The sequence below is a fragment of the Lissotriton helveticus genome, chromosome 1_2 (assembly GCF_964261635.1).
Source record: "Lissotriton helveticus chromosome 1_2, aLisHel1.1, whole genome shotgun sequence".
In the NCBI taxonomy this organism is placed as follows: domain Eukaryota; kingdom Metazoa; phylum Chordata; class Amphibia; order Caudata; family Salamandridae; genus Lissotriton; species Lissotriton helveticus.
The window spans coordinates 445893142-445913534 of NC_136058.1; the positions used below are offsets into that span (position 1 = coordinate 445893142).

Sequence of the window (20393 nt, forward strand, 5' to 3'; positions counted from 1 at the left end):
GTAGAATCAACCGCATAGCTCATAACACAATTAAAATCCCCCATAATCAGTAATTCTCCCTCCCAATCTAATAGTTCAATATTTAACAAATCATACATTATTGGTTTGTCAATGTTAGGCCCATATACCACACAAAATACATATATTTGATGGTCAAGTTTCACTTGAGCAATTACCCATCTGCCTCTAGGATCAGCAGCAGTATTAACAACTTCTATCGTGAAATGCTTCTGCTTCAATAATGCAACCCCTCTGATTGAAGCACCCAACGTAGAACAAACAATAAGATCGTATCCCATCTGGCCCAGTAGTTTTCTATCTTTAAACCCGATGTGAGTCTCAGATATCATTGCTAAATTTGGTTTATACATATTAAGTTCCTCCTGCACTAGTCTTCTTTTTTGCCTACTATTGAGACCGGCCACGTTCCAAGCCAGACACCTAATCAAAATCATATTGAGACCGTAAATGAATGCACTTCCTCTGGTTTTTTAGATATTTCAATAAACAAATATTACTTTTTTTTTCTCCCCCAATCTTTTCTGCTTCTTGTGATAAATTTTTCCCCTTATAATTAATGTTATCCAGTTCTCCGTCCCAGTGATGCAATTTTTACCCTGAGTTTCCCAACCCCCCCAACCACTACCTTGCAGCTCTCTGCCCCACCCCCACCCATTTCTACGCCTACATGGAGGTCCCCCCACTAGACCAGCTGCCGCTGTGGTGGCAGCATAAGGCGAAGTCATGGCCCTGAAAGTCCGGCCGTGCAATACTACAAACTCATATCAATATATTAAATCTTGCAGAATCTTGTATCAAATTATAGAAAAAGAAAAGAGAAACATATAGATTTAACTGCAAGAAAACTAGAAAAGTTCCGAGACCCAGTCCCATCCCCACATATTCTGCACACAGAGTGCTAAATCATTGTTCATGAGCTAGTACATATAATATACTTCATTGTCCATTTTTCTCCAATCTCCATTTACTCAGGATTAGCTCAACCTCCTTTTCTTCAGAGAAGTAGTATACACGTGTGTGCTTTAAGACCTTTAACTTAGCAGGCTCTTGCAAAAAGGCTTGACCCCCTAATTCCTTTATTGGATCAATATACTGTCGAAGTTTCCATCGACGCTCCATTGTAAATTTACTTAAGTCTGATCTGACAAAAAAAGTAACTGAGTCAATGGTAACTGGGGTGTTTGGTCTTGCCTTCAATGAGATTGCTTGGCGAAGTAAAAAATTACCAATACAGATCAGCATTGGACGCGGGTACTGGCTACCCTTATTTCTCTGGACCAGAGGAAGGCGGTGGGCTCGTTGTATTTGTGAGTCCCAATCCCAGTCCGATAGCTCAGGGAATGCTTTCTGAAATAAGTGAACCATATATGCCCTGGGATCGGCTCCTTCGGTCCCTTCCATTATACCGAATATGCGTAGATTCTGTCTTCGTTGTCGGTTTTCCAAATCCTCAATTTTGGCTTGCATTTGAGAGATCTGGACCTCGTGTTTATTGACTGCAATCTCAGAGTTAGTTGACTTCTCTTCCGTTAACACAACTCTCTGTTGTAGCTCTTCCATCTCCTGGGACATAGCCCCCAATTTATGAGACATCTCTTGTAACGTTGATTGAGTTTTACTGCTATCCTCCCGCATCTGTTGATAATGTGTTTGAGCTTCATATTTTTGTTCATTGAGTAGCTGTAAAATCATCTGGAATGACGAGGATACCTCCCCCTGAAGATTCCAATCATTAGGTGTAGTATTTTGAGAAACGTTTGAGGGGAGTGTGTCATTGATGTTATCTGCCCCCATTGAAGTAAAGTTAGTTTCTTTAGTTACTGCTAAACCTGAGGTTTCAAGCACTGCATTTGAAGTAGGAGCCATTCGCGGTACTACTGCCTGGGAGGAAGAAGAGGGGAATGAAGAAGTCCCAGTTGTTCCCGGAGTAGCAGTCTGGGTGTCACCATCAATTACCGATACCGCTACAGAAGTAATTTCAACACCATGGGAGTTTGCCCCCTCTGGGACAGCAACTGTCTCATTACCAGTGTCGACTGGGCTGTTCCCGGAGAGTCTCAATGCCATAGATTTAACTCCACCTTTAGCCTGCACCCATTTCCTAATGGGGCTATTCTCTGCTATTACTTTTGACATAGTCAATTTTGATTTATTTGCAGTTTTTTCCCCCTTATTCTTAGCCTTACATCTTCCTTTTTTCACACTATTGGTCTTGTCTTTAGCTGAGCACGAGGGAGTATTATTATCTAGATCAGGGAAGTCGCTGTATTCCTCTTCCTTTTCAGTACCCTCCTCGTGTTCATTAGATATAGTCTCCGGAATGTCCTGTGCTTCCCTGGTTATCACCTCTCCTGTCACTACTATCGTCTCAGCTTCCGTCAGCTCTTTATCACAAAGATCTTCTCGGGCCTCTGTTAGTGAAACTGAAGCGAGTGCAGATGGCATGGGATTAGCCTTAATGTTACTGTTACCGGGAGTTTCTAATTGAGCCTCTGCCCTAGTCTGAGCATTCACACTGGCATTACAGTCTTTTAATAGTATTGCATTCACTACCTCAACATCAATAGGGGTATGGGCACCCGTTTCTGTTTCTGGAGCAGATCCCAAAGCAATAATTATAGCATTATTTTCTCCATTAGATGGAATAGCAGCAATATTGTGCTGTGGCCCCAAAGGATCAGGAGTATCTAGTAACTCTGTATGGTCACCAGCAACTGACTTCTGTATGTTTTTATCTGATACTAAATTAGATTTAACTAGTGGAGGTAGGAGTGGTTTGCTAGCGTTTAAGAGAGGTTTCTCCGATTTTCCTGATTTTTTTCCCCCCATCTGGGATTTTCACTGCTAATCCCTCCGTAGTAGCTCCTGTAGCCGCCCCTACTGTAGATGCTGCATCATTATTCAAGACATTATTTGCCCCAGTCTGTTTCATGACTCGCGCATTTCTGGTTTGAGGTTTTGGCGCCATTACAAAGTTCTCCACTGATGCCAATGGCCAAAAACTGGAACCAAAGTTAAACCCCCAATGAACCGGAAGGTTGAGCCTGCCAAACACCGACACTCCCCTAGTAGTTTCAGAGTGGAAGTGCGGAAGCCGGAATGACCGCAGCAGTTCTCTTACCCGGCTCTCAATCAGCCTCAGACGCCGCATCCAGCTCTCGCTCTGTTACAGCTCTGTATTCTTTTGCCGTTCCTCTCCAGCCACCGGTATCCACTAGTATCTACAGCTCTGCCCACTGCTTCCAACTCCGTATCCTCTGTACCCTCCAATCGCCGAACTCTCGATCCGCAGCTTAAACCAGCCCAGTGTGCCTTCGCCTCCGCAATACAGCAAAACCGTTCCTTCTCAGCAGCCGGCACTCTGAGCTCCCGTGCGGTGCTCCATCCACTGCTCGGCCACTCCGCCTCTCCCGCTCCGCGTCCTCCACCGGCTCTCAATCAGCCTTCAACTCTGCAAACAGCTCCTCCAGCAAAAAAGATTCCTCCTCAGCTTGCAGGCATATTCAGCGGTTGCCCCAGCTCCCGTACTGCGCTCGATCCTCTGCACCGGGTCTTGGCTGATTAGCAGCTAGCGAGCCATAGCATGCATGGCCGGACCTTCAGCAGCCGTTCTTCGCTCAGACGGCGTCAATCCGCCATCTTGGACCCCCGCTCAGACGGCGTCAATCCGCGTTATAAATGCTATAGGTGTCACATTTGCAAAAGTTATAACTATTGGCATTGTCATACACAATGCCAATAACTCAAACTTTAATGCTGCGAGACCTATTGCATTGTAAATGCTTGTTTCTGATGCCTAAAAAACAATACAAATACCAGTACTGGAGCTATTTATAATAATCTTTGAAGAAAGAAAGATCCTTAGGACTAAAACATGAGGATCAGATTATTTGTTTGTCACACTAGTTTATTGATTTCTTTTGCACTAATGGAGCAATATTAATTTTATATGTAGCTTATTTTCATGTGCATATACAAAAAATGAAAAGACATATTCCAATTAATAACATATGAATTTTTTTTTACAATATTTACAACATATCCACCCATTCATTTTGGCCAAACACATTCATCCATCTACATTCATACAAAAAGGAACAAAACAGTATTGATACAGGCTCGACCTAAAGATGGTGTTGGTGTGATGGAATGGTGGTGGTGGATGCGGTGGTGGATGTGGTGGACATGGTGGTGGTGGACATAGTGGTGGTGGATGTGGTGGTGGTTGAGGTGGTGGTGGAGGTGGTTGTTGTGGACGTGGTGGTGGATGTGGTGGTGGTGGTGGTAGATGTGGTGGTGGTGGACGTGGTGGTGGTGGACATGGTGGTGGTGGATGTGGTGGTGGACGTGGTGGTGGAGGTGATGTTGTTAGTGGATGTGGTTGAGGTGGATGTGGTGGTGGAGGTGGTGGTGGCGGTGGTGGTTGTGGATGTGGTGGTGGTGGTGGTGGTGGTGTTGGATGTGGTGGTGGTGTATGTGGTGGTGGTGGTGGACGTGGTGGATGTGGTGGACGTGGTGGTGGAGGTGATGTTGTTAGTGGATGTGGTGGTGGTGGACATGGTGGTGGTGGACATCGTGGTGGTGGACGTGGTGGACCTGGTGGTGGTGGACGTGGTGGTTGACACGGTGGTGGTGGACGTGGTGGACACCGTGGACGCGTGGTGGTGGATGTGGTGGTGGTGGAGGTGCACATGGTGGTGGTGGACATGATAGTGGTGGACGTGGTTGGTGGTTGATGAGGTAGTAGTGGACGTGGTGGATGTAGTGGTGGACGTGTTGGTGGACGTGTTGGTGGTAGTGGATGTGGTGATGGTGGACATGGTGGTGGATGTTATGGTGGTGGTAGTGGTGTTGGACATGGTGGTGGTGGGGGTGGTGGACGTGGTGGTGGTGTAGGTGGGTGTTGTAGTGGTAGACATGGTTGTGGTGGTGGTGGACGTGGGGGTGGTGGTTGTGGACGTGGTGGTGGTGGACGTGGTGGTGGTGGTGGACGTGGTGGTGGACATGGTGGTGGACGGGTTGGTGGTGGACATGTTAGTGGTGGATGTGGTGGTGGTGATGGACGTGGTGGTGGATGTGGTGGACATGGTGGTGGTGAACGTGGTGGTGGTGGATGTGGTGTTGGTGGTAGATGTGGTGGGGGTGGGTGTGGTGGTGTTGGACGTACGTGGTGGTGGTGGACATGGTGGTGGTGGACATAGTAGTGGTGGATGTGGTGGTGGTGGATGTGGTGGTCACGTGGTGGTGGTGGTAGGTGTGGTGGTGATGGACGTGGTGGTGGTGGACATGGTTGTTGTGGACGTGGTTGGGATGGACGTGGTGGTGGTGTATGTGGTGGTGGTAGACGTGGTTTTGGTGGTGGACATGGTCGTGGTGGTGTATGTGGTGCACATGGTGGTAGTGGATGTGGTGGTGGTGGACATGGTGGTGGAGGTGGGTGTGGTGGTGGACGTGGTGGTGGTGGACATGGTGGTGGTTGACGTAGTGGTGGTGGACATGGTTGTGGTGGACGTAGTGGTGGTGGATGTGGTGTTGATGGACGTGGTTGTGGTGGATGTGGTGGTGGACGTGGTGGTGGTGGACATAGTGGACATGGTGGTGGTGGACATGTAGCACAGAATTTCCGGGAGCTATAAATACACGCTGAAGTCAAAATCCTGAGGCAAGATGGCTGCCGTGCGGGAGGCTGTGTAGTCAGCTTGCTCCCTCGCTCTTGGCGTTCCATCGTTTTTTTCGCTGAAAGTGAAGGAGAAGAAGGAGAGAATCTGGCCGATTGACGTTACGAATAATGGAAGTTTAACGGGCGCATCCTACCTGGCAAAACCATTGAACAGTGCCGGCCAGTTGCTGGAATCGTTATCACCGCTGTGGCTGGGGTCGCGCTGCCTGTGCCTGTGCCGGGCTGGGCTGGGCTGCTTGGAAGAGACGGAAACGGAGAACGAGTGCTTTTGGTGCATGAAAGCGGCTTTCCGTTTTACTTCACTTCTCACCATATCAGGCTGGGCTCCTTGAAGACGGAAGACGGAGAATGGAGCTCTCTGGTGTCTGAAAGCGGCCTCTTTTTTTTCACTTCCTAACTGGAGGGCTGGATTCGATTGCTCCCGGCTGGTAGAAAGGCGTTGACCATTTCCGAGTGGGCTCTAGCAGAGGGGAAAATGCCTGATAGACGCCGATCCCATTGGAGCCTGGTTTGAGTAAATTATATGAAACTAATCACGGGGAAACAGGGAAAGAAATAATTATATCGTGTTGCTTCAGCACGTAGCAACATTAATCTATTATAATCTGCTACAAACTATCCCTGCATCAGGCGGAGTTACGAATGTTGCTGAATTTTTTTGAGTTTAATCGGCGGTCTCCGCTGTGGCGTGCTACACTTTGTTTGTGCTGGGCACAGAGTAACGTTTTTCCTGGCAGAGGTGGCTCACGGAAGAAAAAGAGGACACCGCTTCCACCCTCTATTACCACACGCAGTAATAGGAAAACTGGCCTTGCGTCCGAATTGAGTAACGTGGTGCAAGAGAGCGAGAAGATTGAGATGGCAGAGGCAACACCGCTGATCGCTGGTAAAAAAATCATCACCAAACAGGGTAAGAATCCTAATAAAGGGGCTACTGCTAAATCTAATGAATCTATTGGCATAAAAAGCCCAGCATTGCAAACTCTACCAGACCTGTTTGAAAAGCATGCTGCGAGAAAGAAAGTAACTGACACTGATAACCGAAATACTGATTTAGTTGACATAACTGCAGTACAACCCACTAGTCAATTACCAGTAAGCGGTGATAATCAAGACAATTCTAATAATTCTGCCACTGTGGCCACTACTCAGTTATCGCTCGATTCATTAAGGAGGGGTGTTATGGGACCTGTAGTTCCAACTCTGGGTGGCGCTATTATTAATAGAGCATGCTCTCTTCCATCGTTGGCATTACTATTGAATGAAGCCCCTAGTGAAACACGTACGGTGAAAGAAACTAGTGCTCAGCAACATAATCAAGATCTCCCTGAAACTTTTTACTCACTATCAGAACTCTCATCCGATGAAGCGAATAAAGATTGGGCAGATCTTAGTGGTGAGAGTCTGTCCTCTGTGAGTGAGACTAGCATGAGCCCTGATAATATCAACGCGGCCACCATCATAAAAAAGAAGCGGAGAACAAAGAGACCGTCTTGTACAACGAGCCAAGGGGTCACTTCTAATTCACCAAATAACACGATTAGTAACCTGAATCGCCCATCTTCTAAATCTATTGCTTCAGCCGCCCATGACACCTTGGGGTTGAATTACAACGCTACTCAGGACCCTAGTGCACAGCAGGAGAATAATGATGAGATTACGCTGAAAACAATATTCGACACCATGATGTGCCATAGAGCGGAGAGTAAGGCTGAGAATCATCGCACGCAAATGACATGTGCTAAAGTAAAAAATGTAGTGAGACGTGCAATTAAATTATGCTCAGAGACCGCTGACAGGGTCACCGAAGCAGAAGCCAGGATAGCTGTACTTGAAGAAGAATGTTTGGCCCAAAGACAAGAAGTGGGAAACTTCAAAGTACAAAAGGATGACCTATCCGACAAATTAGCTAGCTTGGAAAATCAGGCCCGGAGATGTAACCTGCGTGTTTTGGGGATTCCTGAAAACAAAGAAGGAGGAGACCCGAGGAAGTTTATTATCAACTTATTGAATGATGCCTTTCCAGAAGTTACTGACTGGGATTGGGCTCGGGAAATACAACGAGCGCACAGGTTCCCATTTACAACAAGGAAACCACGACAAGGTCAGGAAAATTATCCCAGGGCCATCCTGGTGTCATTCAATAATTTCCTTGCCCGTGAATTGATATTTGGAAAAGCCAGACCAGATAAGAAAGCGGATGGGCTAGGCTGTCAGTTTTTTGTGAGACCAGACTACTGTCAAGCGACTGTCGCTCAACGATGGCAACTGAAACAACTAATTCCTGATTTTCAAAAGAAGGAAGTAGCAGTATTTTTGCAGGGCCCTGCAAAACTAAAGACAGTATATAAGGGCCAAACAAAATACTTTATTTCTACTATCAAAGCTAAAGAGTATCTGGACTCTCTTTGAATAAATGAGAAGGACTGCAATGTATAATAGGACAAATTTAGAATCTGGGCGCAATTATATTGTTTAATAAGTATTCAAACACAGGACTATTATATCCGTTATCTACATATTCTTTCTCTTGCTTTTTTTTTGCCTCTCTGTATATCCTGTACTTCTTTCTCAGTTTGTCTCTTCTTTTTTCCTTTTTTTTTTTTCTTTCTCCCTCTCTTTTCTTCTTTCCTTAGTAAGGGCGCCATGGGTTAGGGACACGGCATCCATACGCTTCAGGAACTGATAGTTCCTGTGCCTCATGTAGTGGGGAGGGTGGGGGGAGGGGTTCGGGGATTAAGGGCGGGGGTGGGTAAGGGCAAGGGGTGGTGGCGGGGGTGTAAGGCAGAGGTGTTCAACGCAGGGATGATTACAAGGTGTTTCAATGATATCATTGAGGAACAAATATTTGTGATGTTGGTCGATAAATTTCTTTTTTTTTCATTTCCGTCATGTATAAAAAGGTGAAAATATGCACTATTAATATTAATGGTCTTAATGATGTCAAGAAGATTGCTATGTTTCGAACAATGCTTCAGGTACTGAATATCGATCTGCTATGTATACAGGAAACCCATATTTCATGGGACAAACGTTCTCTTTTGAATAATTTGGGACTGGAAGTTTTGATTACCTCTAAACAAATGGGTATTAAAAGAGGCGTAGCAATTTGCATGCGAAAAGGAGTAGGGAATTGCACAAAAACACTCTCCGATAAATGGGGCAGATGGGGATTGGCCGAGCTAAAAATTGGAAGCTGTAAATTTACTCTATGTTGCATCTACGGCCCTAATTTAGATGATGCTGACTTGTTTAATACTATGAATACAGAGCTGTCAACTTGGACTCAACCAATTATAGTTTGTGGAGATTTAAATATACATATGTCAGCTAGTTGGAATATTCGATTAGCGAAGAGATACATGGGCCGAAAGGTTAAAACTTATAAAGCTCTCAGAAACTTAATACTTAGCAATGGGCTAACTGATGTCTGGAATAAATTCTATTATAATGACCCCGGATATACTTTTTTCTCTACTCCTCATCAAAAATTTGCCCGTTTAGACTATTTTTTTGTATCCTTAGTTTTTTTAGAAAAAATTCATATTGAGATATTACCACAAGTCATCTCAGACCATAACCCAATAATGGTTGAGATACAATTTTCTGTCGACTGTCAAAACCTTACTAGACCCTGGTCATTTCAAAGAAATTTATTGTTAGATGAAGATTATCTTCAAAATATGGTCAATATTATTAAAGATTATTTTTTGATTAATAACGACACTGCTTCCCCACAAGTAGTCTGGGATTCTTTTAAATCTATTATACGGGGCGAGACTATTAGTTTTGCAAATTATAAGAGGAAAAAAAATCAAACAGACTTCAGGGATAAACTAAATAAGATTAGGCAGATCGAGCTTGATTTATCTATCGCATGCAAAAATAAGGCTAATATAGAGGATGTACAAAGGCGACTAACCATTGAACGCTCTGGTCTTCGCACACATATTGCTGAAGAAGTAGCGGCAAAATTTAAACAATATAAATCGGAACGCTACGAATTGAGTGAACGTACGGGAAAAATCTTAGCCCAGCGCTTACGACAAAAATCATCTTATAACGAAATACAGTGCGTTAAAGATACAAATGGGATTCTCTGCGAAAGCAGGGAAGGAATATTAGCGGCATTTCAGGGCTTCTATAAGATGCTGTATAATGACTCTAATAACGAAATTGACAAGACTCTTGATCCTATAGAATATTTTCAAGTTATTAATCAACCTTCCTTGTGTATAGATGATATAGATCTATTTACTAGCCCAATAAGCTGGGAAGAGATTGAAAGGGCTATCACGAGTCTTGCAGCCGGTAAAGCCATGGGGCCTGATCAGATTCCTCTCGAATTTTATCGGACATTTAGATTCTTGCTGAAACCAGAGCTGATCAAAATTTTTAATGTAGCGTTTCAAGACAAAGCTCCTGATTCCTGGTCTACAGCTACTATAGTTGTATTTGTTAAAAAGAACAAAGATCCAAAAGAATTAGGCTCGTATCGTCCTATTTCTCTGATTACAGCCGACAGCAAGATCTACTCTAAAATTCTTGCAAATAGATTAAACGACGTTATGCCGGGTTTAGTTTCTAATATTCAACATGGGTTTATTAAGCACAGGGACACTACAGATCATGTGAAAAGGGTTATTGCATTGCTGGATTGGGCTCAGGCAAAGGAATCCCCAGCCGGAGTTATTCTGCTTGATGCTGAAAAGGCGTTTGACAGAGTCGACTGGGGGTTCCTTTGGTCTGTGCTAAAATGGAAGGGTTTCCCACCACAATTCATTAAAGCTATACAATCACTTTACTTTAACGCACAGGGTGTAATAAGACTAGGTACGGATATTTCTAACCCATTCTCGATCACCAGGGGGACCAGGCAAGGATGCCCTTGCTCTCCACTTTTATTTGCACTTTATTTAGAACCTTATTTGAATAGACTAATTATAGAACCTGGCATTCCACATGTTCGTCTCTATGAGATAGACCATAAAGTACTAGCTTACGCGGACGACGTGGCCATTGTAACCTCTGATCTCTCCTCTGCATTACCTAAAATAATAGAAATTGCAAGCGAATTTGGCAAGCTATCCGGATACAAATTAAACATCTCAAAAACCCAAATTATACACTCTAAAACTGGTATACCTACCGATATTCCTATTAATGACACCGCCACATATCTCGGTGTAACTATATCATCGAAAATAGATGACATTGTTGGACTCAATGTGGATCCATTACTCATATCCACTAACAGAACCTTAGAAAGAATAAATAATTTACATTTATCCTTATTTGGACGGACCAATGTTATTAAGATGTTGATTTTTCCAAAATTTCTTTATTTGTTTCGAACCATTCCCTTATTTTTTTCTATGTCTCTTTTTAACAAAATAGATAGGATGCTGTCCAGATTTCTATGGGGGTATCGTCGTTCAAGGAGATCGCTAAAATGGTGTACCCTACCGCAAGGATGTGGCGGGCTGGGATTTCCGAATTTTAGGATGTATTATTGGGCTATAACTCTTAAAACAATTAAGGTTTTATTATTTCATGATCATATTAATGAAATTTTTGCTTCACCCTCCATCTATGAAATGCTTCTGGGTACTCACGCACGCCAATGCTTATTGATATTTATGGAACAGAGCTACTACAAGAAAACAAAATTTAAGGTTTTTCTCTCTGCTTTTTTGGTTTGGAGACAAATTAATAAAGCTTTACGGATTATTCCAAAATATAATTTTTACTCACCCATTTGCTGCAATATACCAATATCCGACATCCCTGAAGATATCCCCACGAATCGATTTCGTTTGGGACAGATACACTCAATTGGGCAACTCTACCATAATGGGGCCTTGATGTCTTTTTCTGAACTTCAAGATATATTTGGCCTCCTTAGAAAGGATTTTTTTAAATATCTACAAATCCGTAGTTTTTTGGGAAAAAAAAACCTTTTATATAATGATGAAATGGTGTCTAATGCTGTTATGGAGAGTGGTAGGAGGGATAGCCGTATTGGTACAATTTATCAACTAATGGTCAATAGGCTGCACGATGATCTTGACCAACAAACACAGAAATGGGAAAGGAAGTTGGGTACAGAAGGGATAGATCTGGCAAGGGCGTTTGAGATCAGCAATAAAATATTAATCAATAGCTCTCTCAAAAGCCAACATTATATGGCCTGTTTAGATCTTTACTACACACCGGCAAAATTGGCCAAATGGAAAGCTACGAAAGGCATTAATTGCAGCCGATGTGGTACTGTAGCAGCAGATTCTTGTCACATGTTCTTTAGCTGCTCTAAATTAATTGTATATATTAATAGGATAGAAAAGTTTTTGACCAATTTGCTTAATACTAATATCAAATTATGTCCATCTGTGATTATTTTTGGTTTATATTTTCCATCCAAGAGTCTATCAGCTGACCAAGAATATTTTATGTTTATCGGAATGTCTATCTATCGTTTTTGTATTACTTTAAGATGGTTAGATGTTGACCCACCATCTTTCGAACAATGGTTGGGTAAGCTGCTAGATGTGTATAGAATGGACAAAGCAGTGTACAAACTGAAAGGACATAGAAAGAGGACATTTGCTAGGAAATTATGGTCTCCTATTGATAATTGGATTTAATTTAACAATGTTTTACCGGTTTATTTTCTCGTCTTTGGTTCCGTCAAAAATGTATTGACCGCTACGTGAATGAGTACCAATATGTTAAATTCAAAATGTTTTCCTCATCCTTGTATTGTATACCTCTGCCACTGAAAACAATAAAAAAAAAAAAAAAAAAAGAAGTCAAAATCCTTGCTTTATATCGATTTTACGCGTGGACGATCCCGTCCCACGCGGTGCAAACTCCGTGCGCAGCCAGTATTTTGTGTGGGACAGGCCGTTCAGCGTTACTTGCATCTCGGAGTGTGCCAGATGTTTACTACCAGATTTAAGTTTTATGGCCATCACGAATATTGGCCTTTTCATAGATCAGGTTTTTCCCAAATGTACAAGTTGAACACAGCAATCGGCCACAAACGAACAATATTTCCTCGAAAAAGAGCTACTTTCTCGCAAGTTCCCTTAAAAAATGCTTTCCTTCCCATTATCAAAGTAGGTGCGGGTTAATGATCTTTTCCTATCGGAACAAATTAAAAGGTGCAGCATTTAAAATGTTAACATAATAACCCACAAGCAGATATCTTCGCAGACTAGGGTCCTTAAGTTCAGTATTGGCGAAAATTACAGAAAATCTGTGAGGGAACACAGACATTGACATTTTACTCTAGGGCAATCCCCACACACGCACGTAAGCACGCACACACTCACCATTCTCTGTTCTTGATCACAGAGCTGTCTTTGGGACTTGTCAAATTAAAGTGGTATTCATCGTGTGCGGCATGCTGTGTTTTTCTGAGTGATTACACCTCTGTGCGTGTGGATTACCCATACCTTAGAATAATCATGAGCGGCAGGAGTTAACAGCTGCGGAATAACTGCCCCCTGCTGACTCATGGCATGCAATCCTACTCGGAGCCTCGTATATCACACATGTAATAATACAGAACAGAACACCCTTTCGAGTGGATGACAGTGTAGGCCACATAACTTTCAAGCCAGTAACGCCCCCATTCATGCACTCATCCTGCAAACACTTTCCTTAAAGCGACTTCCTAGCTGGTGACCCCCATGCATGCCTTCACCCTGCACACACTTTTGTCTCAATAACTTCCTTGCCAGTGACCCCCCATGCACGCACTTACCTTGCACACACTTTCCTTGCGGTGACTTCCTAGCTGGTATTCACCCTGCACGCACTCTCCCTGCAGTAGCTAGTGGCTACCTAGCTGGTGACCCCCTTTGCACACACTTTTCTTGCAATGACTTCCTAATCGGCTGTGGTGACTTCCTAGCTGGTGACCCCCATACACGCACTCCCCCGGACACACTTTGTTGTAGTGACTTTCTGCAAGAAGCTTCTCTATGTACAATCTCACTGATACACTCCCTCTGATATAACGTCTGCACAATGGTTCCCGGTGCACACATTTCTCTGAAGACACGCGCCTTGCACGCACTTTCCATGAGGGGTGTCACAGCGATATATGTACTGCCAACGCGTTTTCAGGGCATCGGTGACGTATCACGCACTGCTGGCAGACAGTTGTTCTCAGACACTACCTGCACTCACAGTCCCCTCACAATCACGCTGCACACACCTTCAACGAGCAGCCCTTCATCGCTGCACACAGCCCTCCAGCAGACAGTCATAACACACACTGGTTCACCCTCTCCTTGCTTCATCACCACCTGCATGGATGCAACCTTCACACGGTGATTCCATACACTCACTATCACCCGTGCACCCATCCACTCTCCCCACAGTGACTTCTTGCAGTGTGCGCCCTATTCACACCTCAACCACACGCGTGCACACACAGTCCCGGTAGACAGGGACTCCCCCCCCCATACAAACTCACTCCTTTCAAGATCTCACTGTGACGGCTCACTACCAGAAGCGCACCTCTGATCACTCCCCGAGTTACACCTTCAACCAGTGACGCGCTGCCCGGCCTCCCTCCGTGGGACATCCAATCTCACACCAGAGGGGCACCCGTTTACACACTTATCACACTATCTGCTCCATCCTTTTGTTGTTGTTAGCCACTGCCATGGCACTCCTTACTGTGGTAGTGCCCCCAGCCTCACCCTCTTCAATGCCCTCGATGAAGTCTGCAGCGATCCCCTCTCGTGCACAGCTCCCAGGTACACGTCAGTGTCCTTCTCCCACCAGCAATGTCCCCTCTCCCCCTTGCAAGGCATCCCTTGCCCCCTGCAGCCCCCGTCCCCGAACCCTGTGTCACCCTTCTAACCCCCGAATTACTGCTTGTCTACTACAGTACCCTTTCGCTCCCTCTTCAGCACATCTGTTACCCCCACCAGGCCCTCTCTCGCTCAAGCAGTGCAGCTTTCACACCACCTGGAGTTCTTTCTCACCTCCAGCAGAGCCCCTCTCACCCTTAGTAGCGCCACTCTCATCCCCAGAAGCACCCCTCACAGTGTCCTCTCACCACCCCACAGCGCCTCTCACATCCTCGCAGCACCCATCACACCCTCGCAGCGCCCATCACACCCTCGCAGCGCCTCTCACATTCTCGCAGCACCCATCACACCCTCGCAGCGCCCATCACACCCTCGCAGCGCCCATCACACCCTCGCAGCGCCTCTCACACCCTCGCAGCGCCCATCACACCCTCGCAGCACCCATCACACACTCGCAGCACCCATTACACCCTTGCAGCGCCGCTCTCACACCAGCTACAGTTCTCTCACCTCTCGCAGCCCCCTCTCACCCTTAGCAGCCCCCCTCAAGCTTTGAAGCCATCACTTTTGCATATTTATCTTATGCAACTAACAACCATTGACAAAGCCAATAGTCCTGGCTTGTAGTAGATGTAATGTTACTTGTTATATATGGATGGAATGGCGAAGCAGCAAAATACCAGTGGGGCGACACACTATGCCGAGCATGTATTTTCAGTTTGGGTTTTTAAGCCACGCCCTTCATTACATCGACCACGTCCCTCTGGGAGCCATCACAAGGTTTTTCATTACACTTAAAGCCCTTCCTCCGGTATAGTGACTTCCTGCTGAACTGGGAGAACAAGTTCACTCACACTTGGCAGTCAGCTCCAGAGAGACTAATCCATGCCCGGGACCCTCATCTATTGGCACCTTGTGATTCTTACAGCGTTACAGTTCAAATCTCATTCCCCTTATTGGATTTTGTCATTTTAGTGTCATTTTGTTCAATACATTTTACTTTTTTTTTCTATTTTTTTTTTTTTTATTGTTTTGCATTTTGACTTTTACTTTTTTGGTTTCTGCATAAATATTTGACATATTACCTTAAGTTAAGCCTGCCTGTTCCGTGCTTAGGTACCAGGGGGTTGATCCTAGGTTAATTGAATGGCTTTGAAAGTTCATTCTGACAACGGTTGTGATTGTTCCTCATCTACCGTAAATAATAATTCAGTTTCTTACAGAAACTATCTGAAATTATCTGCAAAACAGGCAGGAGACAAACTACCAGGCTTGAAGCACCCTGTGGACAAACTGGAATATGGGAATAGTATTGTGTGGCAATAGAATCTCTAAAAAAATTCATCTTGGAGATGAACCAAGAATCACGCTTGAATGTCACAGCTTTTTAAAACAAGGTAGTCAGGAAAGTGTGGCGAATATATTGCAACTCTTTGCATTTTGGCAGCCCCAAGCAAATTTGAGAACAGAGTGGATGTATGTAGCAGAGACGAGTCTGTTCACCCAAAGTGAGTGGTGATATCCACTTCGCTGGTCTGCCTGAAGTTATGATGCTGCTGACAGTAGCATGTCTACTAAAAGCGATGGCGTGACTGGTGGATCTATGAAGCCAAATAAGAGAAAGTTATCTTCCGACACCACAGTCTTCGTGACTGAGACCAGTAATACTGAAGACTCTGAGACTCACAGCAATAATTTCTCCTTTCAGAGCGTTATTGCTGCAGATGGAGTGAAGCCCAGAAGTAAGCACATTACTAAGGTACCAACAAAGTTTAATATTGTTCATTTGTATTAACAGTTTCTCTTTTGCAGCTTTTGGAAATGCATTTTCTAGTTTTGTTGCTTTTTGGTTAGTTTTTTATTGTAGGCTGTTATCTTCGGTTTAAAGGGAAAGATGTTGTAGTGTGTGACTGTGGCGTGGGATCAAGAAGAGACCTAAGGCCAGTTCGGGGTAGGTAAGGTTTTATTTTGGAAAACGTCTTTTTATGTCAGGTTGTCAAGGTGTCTCTCTGAAAAGCTCTGGGGTCCGTGATGGCGTCTGGTTATGGTCTTGTTTCCAGATGGTTAAGAGGCAGACTTCGGGGGATTTTCCGCTCTTCCTAACTCCTCGTTGGACTCCGCCAGGGAAAAGAAAAAGGTACAGGTCGTCAGGATATGTACTCTATCTGGACTCTCCCACAGGGAACCGGGCAAGTGCAGGGGACACCCGTGCTAAGGTGCTAAACACTTTATTAAACGTGCGAGGGTGCAGAGGCGTGATTACTGGTGAGAAGGGGTATATTTACACGGTGAGGACAAAGAAAGGTTGGGCATATATTGTGGCACACACGCGGCTACGGTTTAGAAGCACCCCGTCTTCCTACCCAGCCCGCCAAACGCTGCCATACCTGTTGTAGCCACACTCCTCCCTGTGTGGCACGGCGATTCACGGATCCGGTGGCCTCCTGGCTTACTCCTGTCGTCCTCGGGTTAGCCTCCTAAAGCTCCGTTCTCTGCTCTTCCGGGCCGCTCTCCCACTCTCGATCCTCGGTCGGTGACGTCACACGCCAGGACATTTTCTTCCGCGTTTTTACCCACTAGGAATCCCGCGCCGTCATCAGGGGGCAGAGCTGCGTTCTCGTGTGTCTTCCAGTTAAAAGGCGTCATCCAATTCGTCGGCTAGTTCCCAGGAACAGGCTTCTCCCCTGTTCCAGTCATGCGGATAATGAGGCAGAGAGGGGGAGGACGTCAGTTCACTACGCCACCACTCAACATTATCCGGTTCTTTTCCTCCCATCCCCTGCCCAGTGTTACAGTGACCTTAATGCTGCAGTTTGCATTTCATTACCATCATTTGCTTACTCTGGAGAATCTCCAGGGTGCAGGAGGTTTGCTGTTCCAGAGTTCTTTGTTCAGCTTCTGGGCAGTTATCACTCTGTGGCGATCTGAGGTCCTATTTCTCTGCTCTTCTTGTAGTAGCTCTTATCAGAGCTTCATCCATCCGCCAACGATAATAAGATGCCAGGCATCACCCAGCACACAACACAGACTATGTTGGTCTACGTCTATCTGCTCGGCGCAGTTAGAGCGCGGATAAAGTTCTCCGGACCCATCAGGCTGTGAATGTACCCTAAGGGCTTAAGATGAAATGAAGAGCTTACCTCCTTCCTGAGTGGCTCCAGACTGCTGTGTGCAGACCCGATAGCTGGCAGCACCCTGGAGTATGTATGTATAAATCAGATTATCTTGGAAGTAACCTGCAATATAGTGGCAGGCAGCACCCTGCCATAGAGTAGAGTTTCTCATAGTGTTTTAATTACTGACACATTAATGGATATTGTCTTTTAACAGGCAGAAGAACAACACTGACCGTATATTTTTCTGGGTTTGTCTTTAAAATGACGTACACATTAGGAATGGCATTTCGTTCTGCTGGAATAATAACACAAGTTATCTTGCGCTCTATGTTGTTGCATGAATTGTAGGCTGCAATAAATTCCATGTTTCATTCGAACAAGCTTTCTACAGGGCACATACATGATTTGCTGCTGTAGAGAAATAATGCTCCTGTGTACTGTGGCAGACTCAGAAATATTGAAAAACTTCATGATTTCTCTTTCAGTACTTTCTAGTAAAATCTTTCCCTTTTTGACTCCTACATTTAGCAGAAACATAACTTAGTACCATTAAAATAGTTGTGATAGTTGTGATTCATGTGGGGCTAGGACTGGCTCGACCAGAGAGCATGCTGACTTGGAGGAGTATGGAGTTGACCACATTGCCTGGTCTGGTGTGGAACCAAGCCAGCGATGCTTAGCTGCAGGCTCATTTGCCCTGATAGCTTGTCAACAGTTTGAGGAGGAGGAGGAGGTGAAGAGCTGGCTAAGTGTGCCATGAGGCTGGCATTTCAGTACATCCCTGAGAAGTGAGCTTTGAGTTGATGTAGTGTTCCTCTTATACCACGTGCAATTCATCCTCTCTAAAGCCTCAAGAACTCCTGGGTTTCAAGGGCGGCTGATTCTTATTGGGTGCTGGATAGTTTTCCAGAAACTCATGTTCTTGATTGTTCATGTTTGTTAGTAGTTAATTAAACACGCCCAGGCGTTTTATCTCTTCAGTGACACAAGCTGCAATAAAAGTTTCTTTCTCGTTGCAAAAAAATATGAATGGCCGACGAGCCTCTGTAGGTCAAAGAATGGAAGGGCTGGGAAACTGTGATTCATCTCACTGCTAAGAAGAGCAGTGTCATGCTTCACCCTCACTCAGGCCTCTGATTTTGACCAACATCGCTTAGAACACTGGGACTTTAGAGACCATCCTTTTAATGAGAAAAGCAAAACTACAAGTCCCATAAGCAATAGTGGTGGAAGGTGTCACGCATGACCTGGGACAACATACGATTCAGCACATCGAGTTCCATTTTTTAAGTATTTGACACAATATTGAATTTATAACCTTTGTTTTTTTATGGTCATGAGTCATCAGAATACTAAAAACGTGTCTTTTATTTTCAAGGTCAAATAAGTAATGGTCACCAGCTTGGAAGCTCTGTTAATTCTTCAGTATTTGTCATTGATCTCCACGTGTGGCTGGTTTGGGTCTGCCCCTGCATCGTTCCCGATAACTCGCACAGGTAAGGAGCTTGTAGCAGCAATATTATAACCCCAGACTCGTCTGTAAGAAGTGCGCTCCGAGGCAGGTATCGGATCATTTTTGTGAAACAAGGAAGGGCCAATATCTGCTATGTACATTTGTTAAATAAAACAGTCAAATCACAGTATACTGTTCCGGAGGTTCAGTCCCAGAGACATTATCTGTAACTGAACGCAGACACCCTAGGAAGCATGTGCTTTTAAGAAAAGTTGCGGTCACTCACCTAAAGGTGACATGCTTCATCATTGGGCTATACTCCTCACCAGGCCGGCGCTACAATTCCTGGTGGGCACCACAAGAGGGCACTTTGTCGCAGATCTTTTATTAAGTACGCCGGATGAGCATAGTAGGACAGAGGATGTTGTGTCATAAGATGTGAGATTGGTGAAGTCTGAATATAAGATCAACTATCGAACAGTTGTTACAATATAGTTAATGTGATCTTCCTAGTCCATGTTGAGATTAAAAACAGTGGCAGAGAAATTGAGGAACTAATGGCCCCTATCACTGTGTGCCAGATAGGGCAGGGCAAGGTTGCATACTTGGGTCACCTTGTTAGTGGAGGCCAGGTTCAACCCTTGCTACCCAAGATCTAGACCATTCTGGACTCGGTGGCTCCAACTACCCAGACTCAAGTGAGGGCCTTCCTTGGCTTCCCTGGTACTATAGGAGGTTTGTGAGGGATTATGGCACCATTGTGGCACCCTTCACAGAGCTGAAATCCAAAAGAATGCCTTAAAATAGTGAACTGGACTGTGAGCTGTCTAAAGGTTTCTGACACTCTGAAGGAAGCAATGTGCTCTGCACCTGTTCTGAAAGCTGCAGATTATGTCAAGCAATTCATTGTGCAGACTGATGCCTCGGAACATGGTATAGGAGCAGTGCTATCCAAAAACATGACCAAGGTCAAGATCAGCCAGTGGCTTTCATCAGTAGAAGGCTAATCCCAGGAAACAGCGTTGAACTGTCATTTAGATGGACGCCTTTGCTGTGGTTTGGTCCCTTGAGAAGTTTAGGTCAAACCTGTTTTGCTCTCGCTTCCTAGTTCAAACCGACTACAGGCCTCTCCAATGGTTAATGCAAATGAAAGGTGAGAATCCCAAATGGCTAAAGTAGTCCATCTCCCTACAGGGAATAGACTTTGAAGTGAAACAGAGACCTGGGACTGCCAGTGCAGATGGACTTTCCAGGTTGTCCCATTTAGACGATGTTAAATGTTATGTTATGTTAAA

The 20393-nt window shown here is 44.8% G+C and overlaps 1 protein-coding gene across 2 annotated transcripts in view; it reads left to right on the forward strand.

Moving 5' to 3' along the window:
- The window catches only part of LOC144807694 (uncharacterized), a 162845-nt gene that overhangs the window by 15030 nt on the left and 127422 nt on the right, over positions 1 to 20393 (forward strand). Inside the window, exons 1-2 of one of the 2 annotated variants that reach the window (XM_078673338.1) lie at positions 16234 to 16288; positions 19024 to 19141. The gene's annotated coding sequence lies outside the window, so the exon portion shown is untranslated. Of the gene's footprint in view, positions 1 to 16233; positions 16289 to 19023; positions 19142 to 20393 lie in introns of those variants that run through there. The other variant, XM_078673339.1, reaches the window with a different exon arrangement.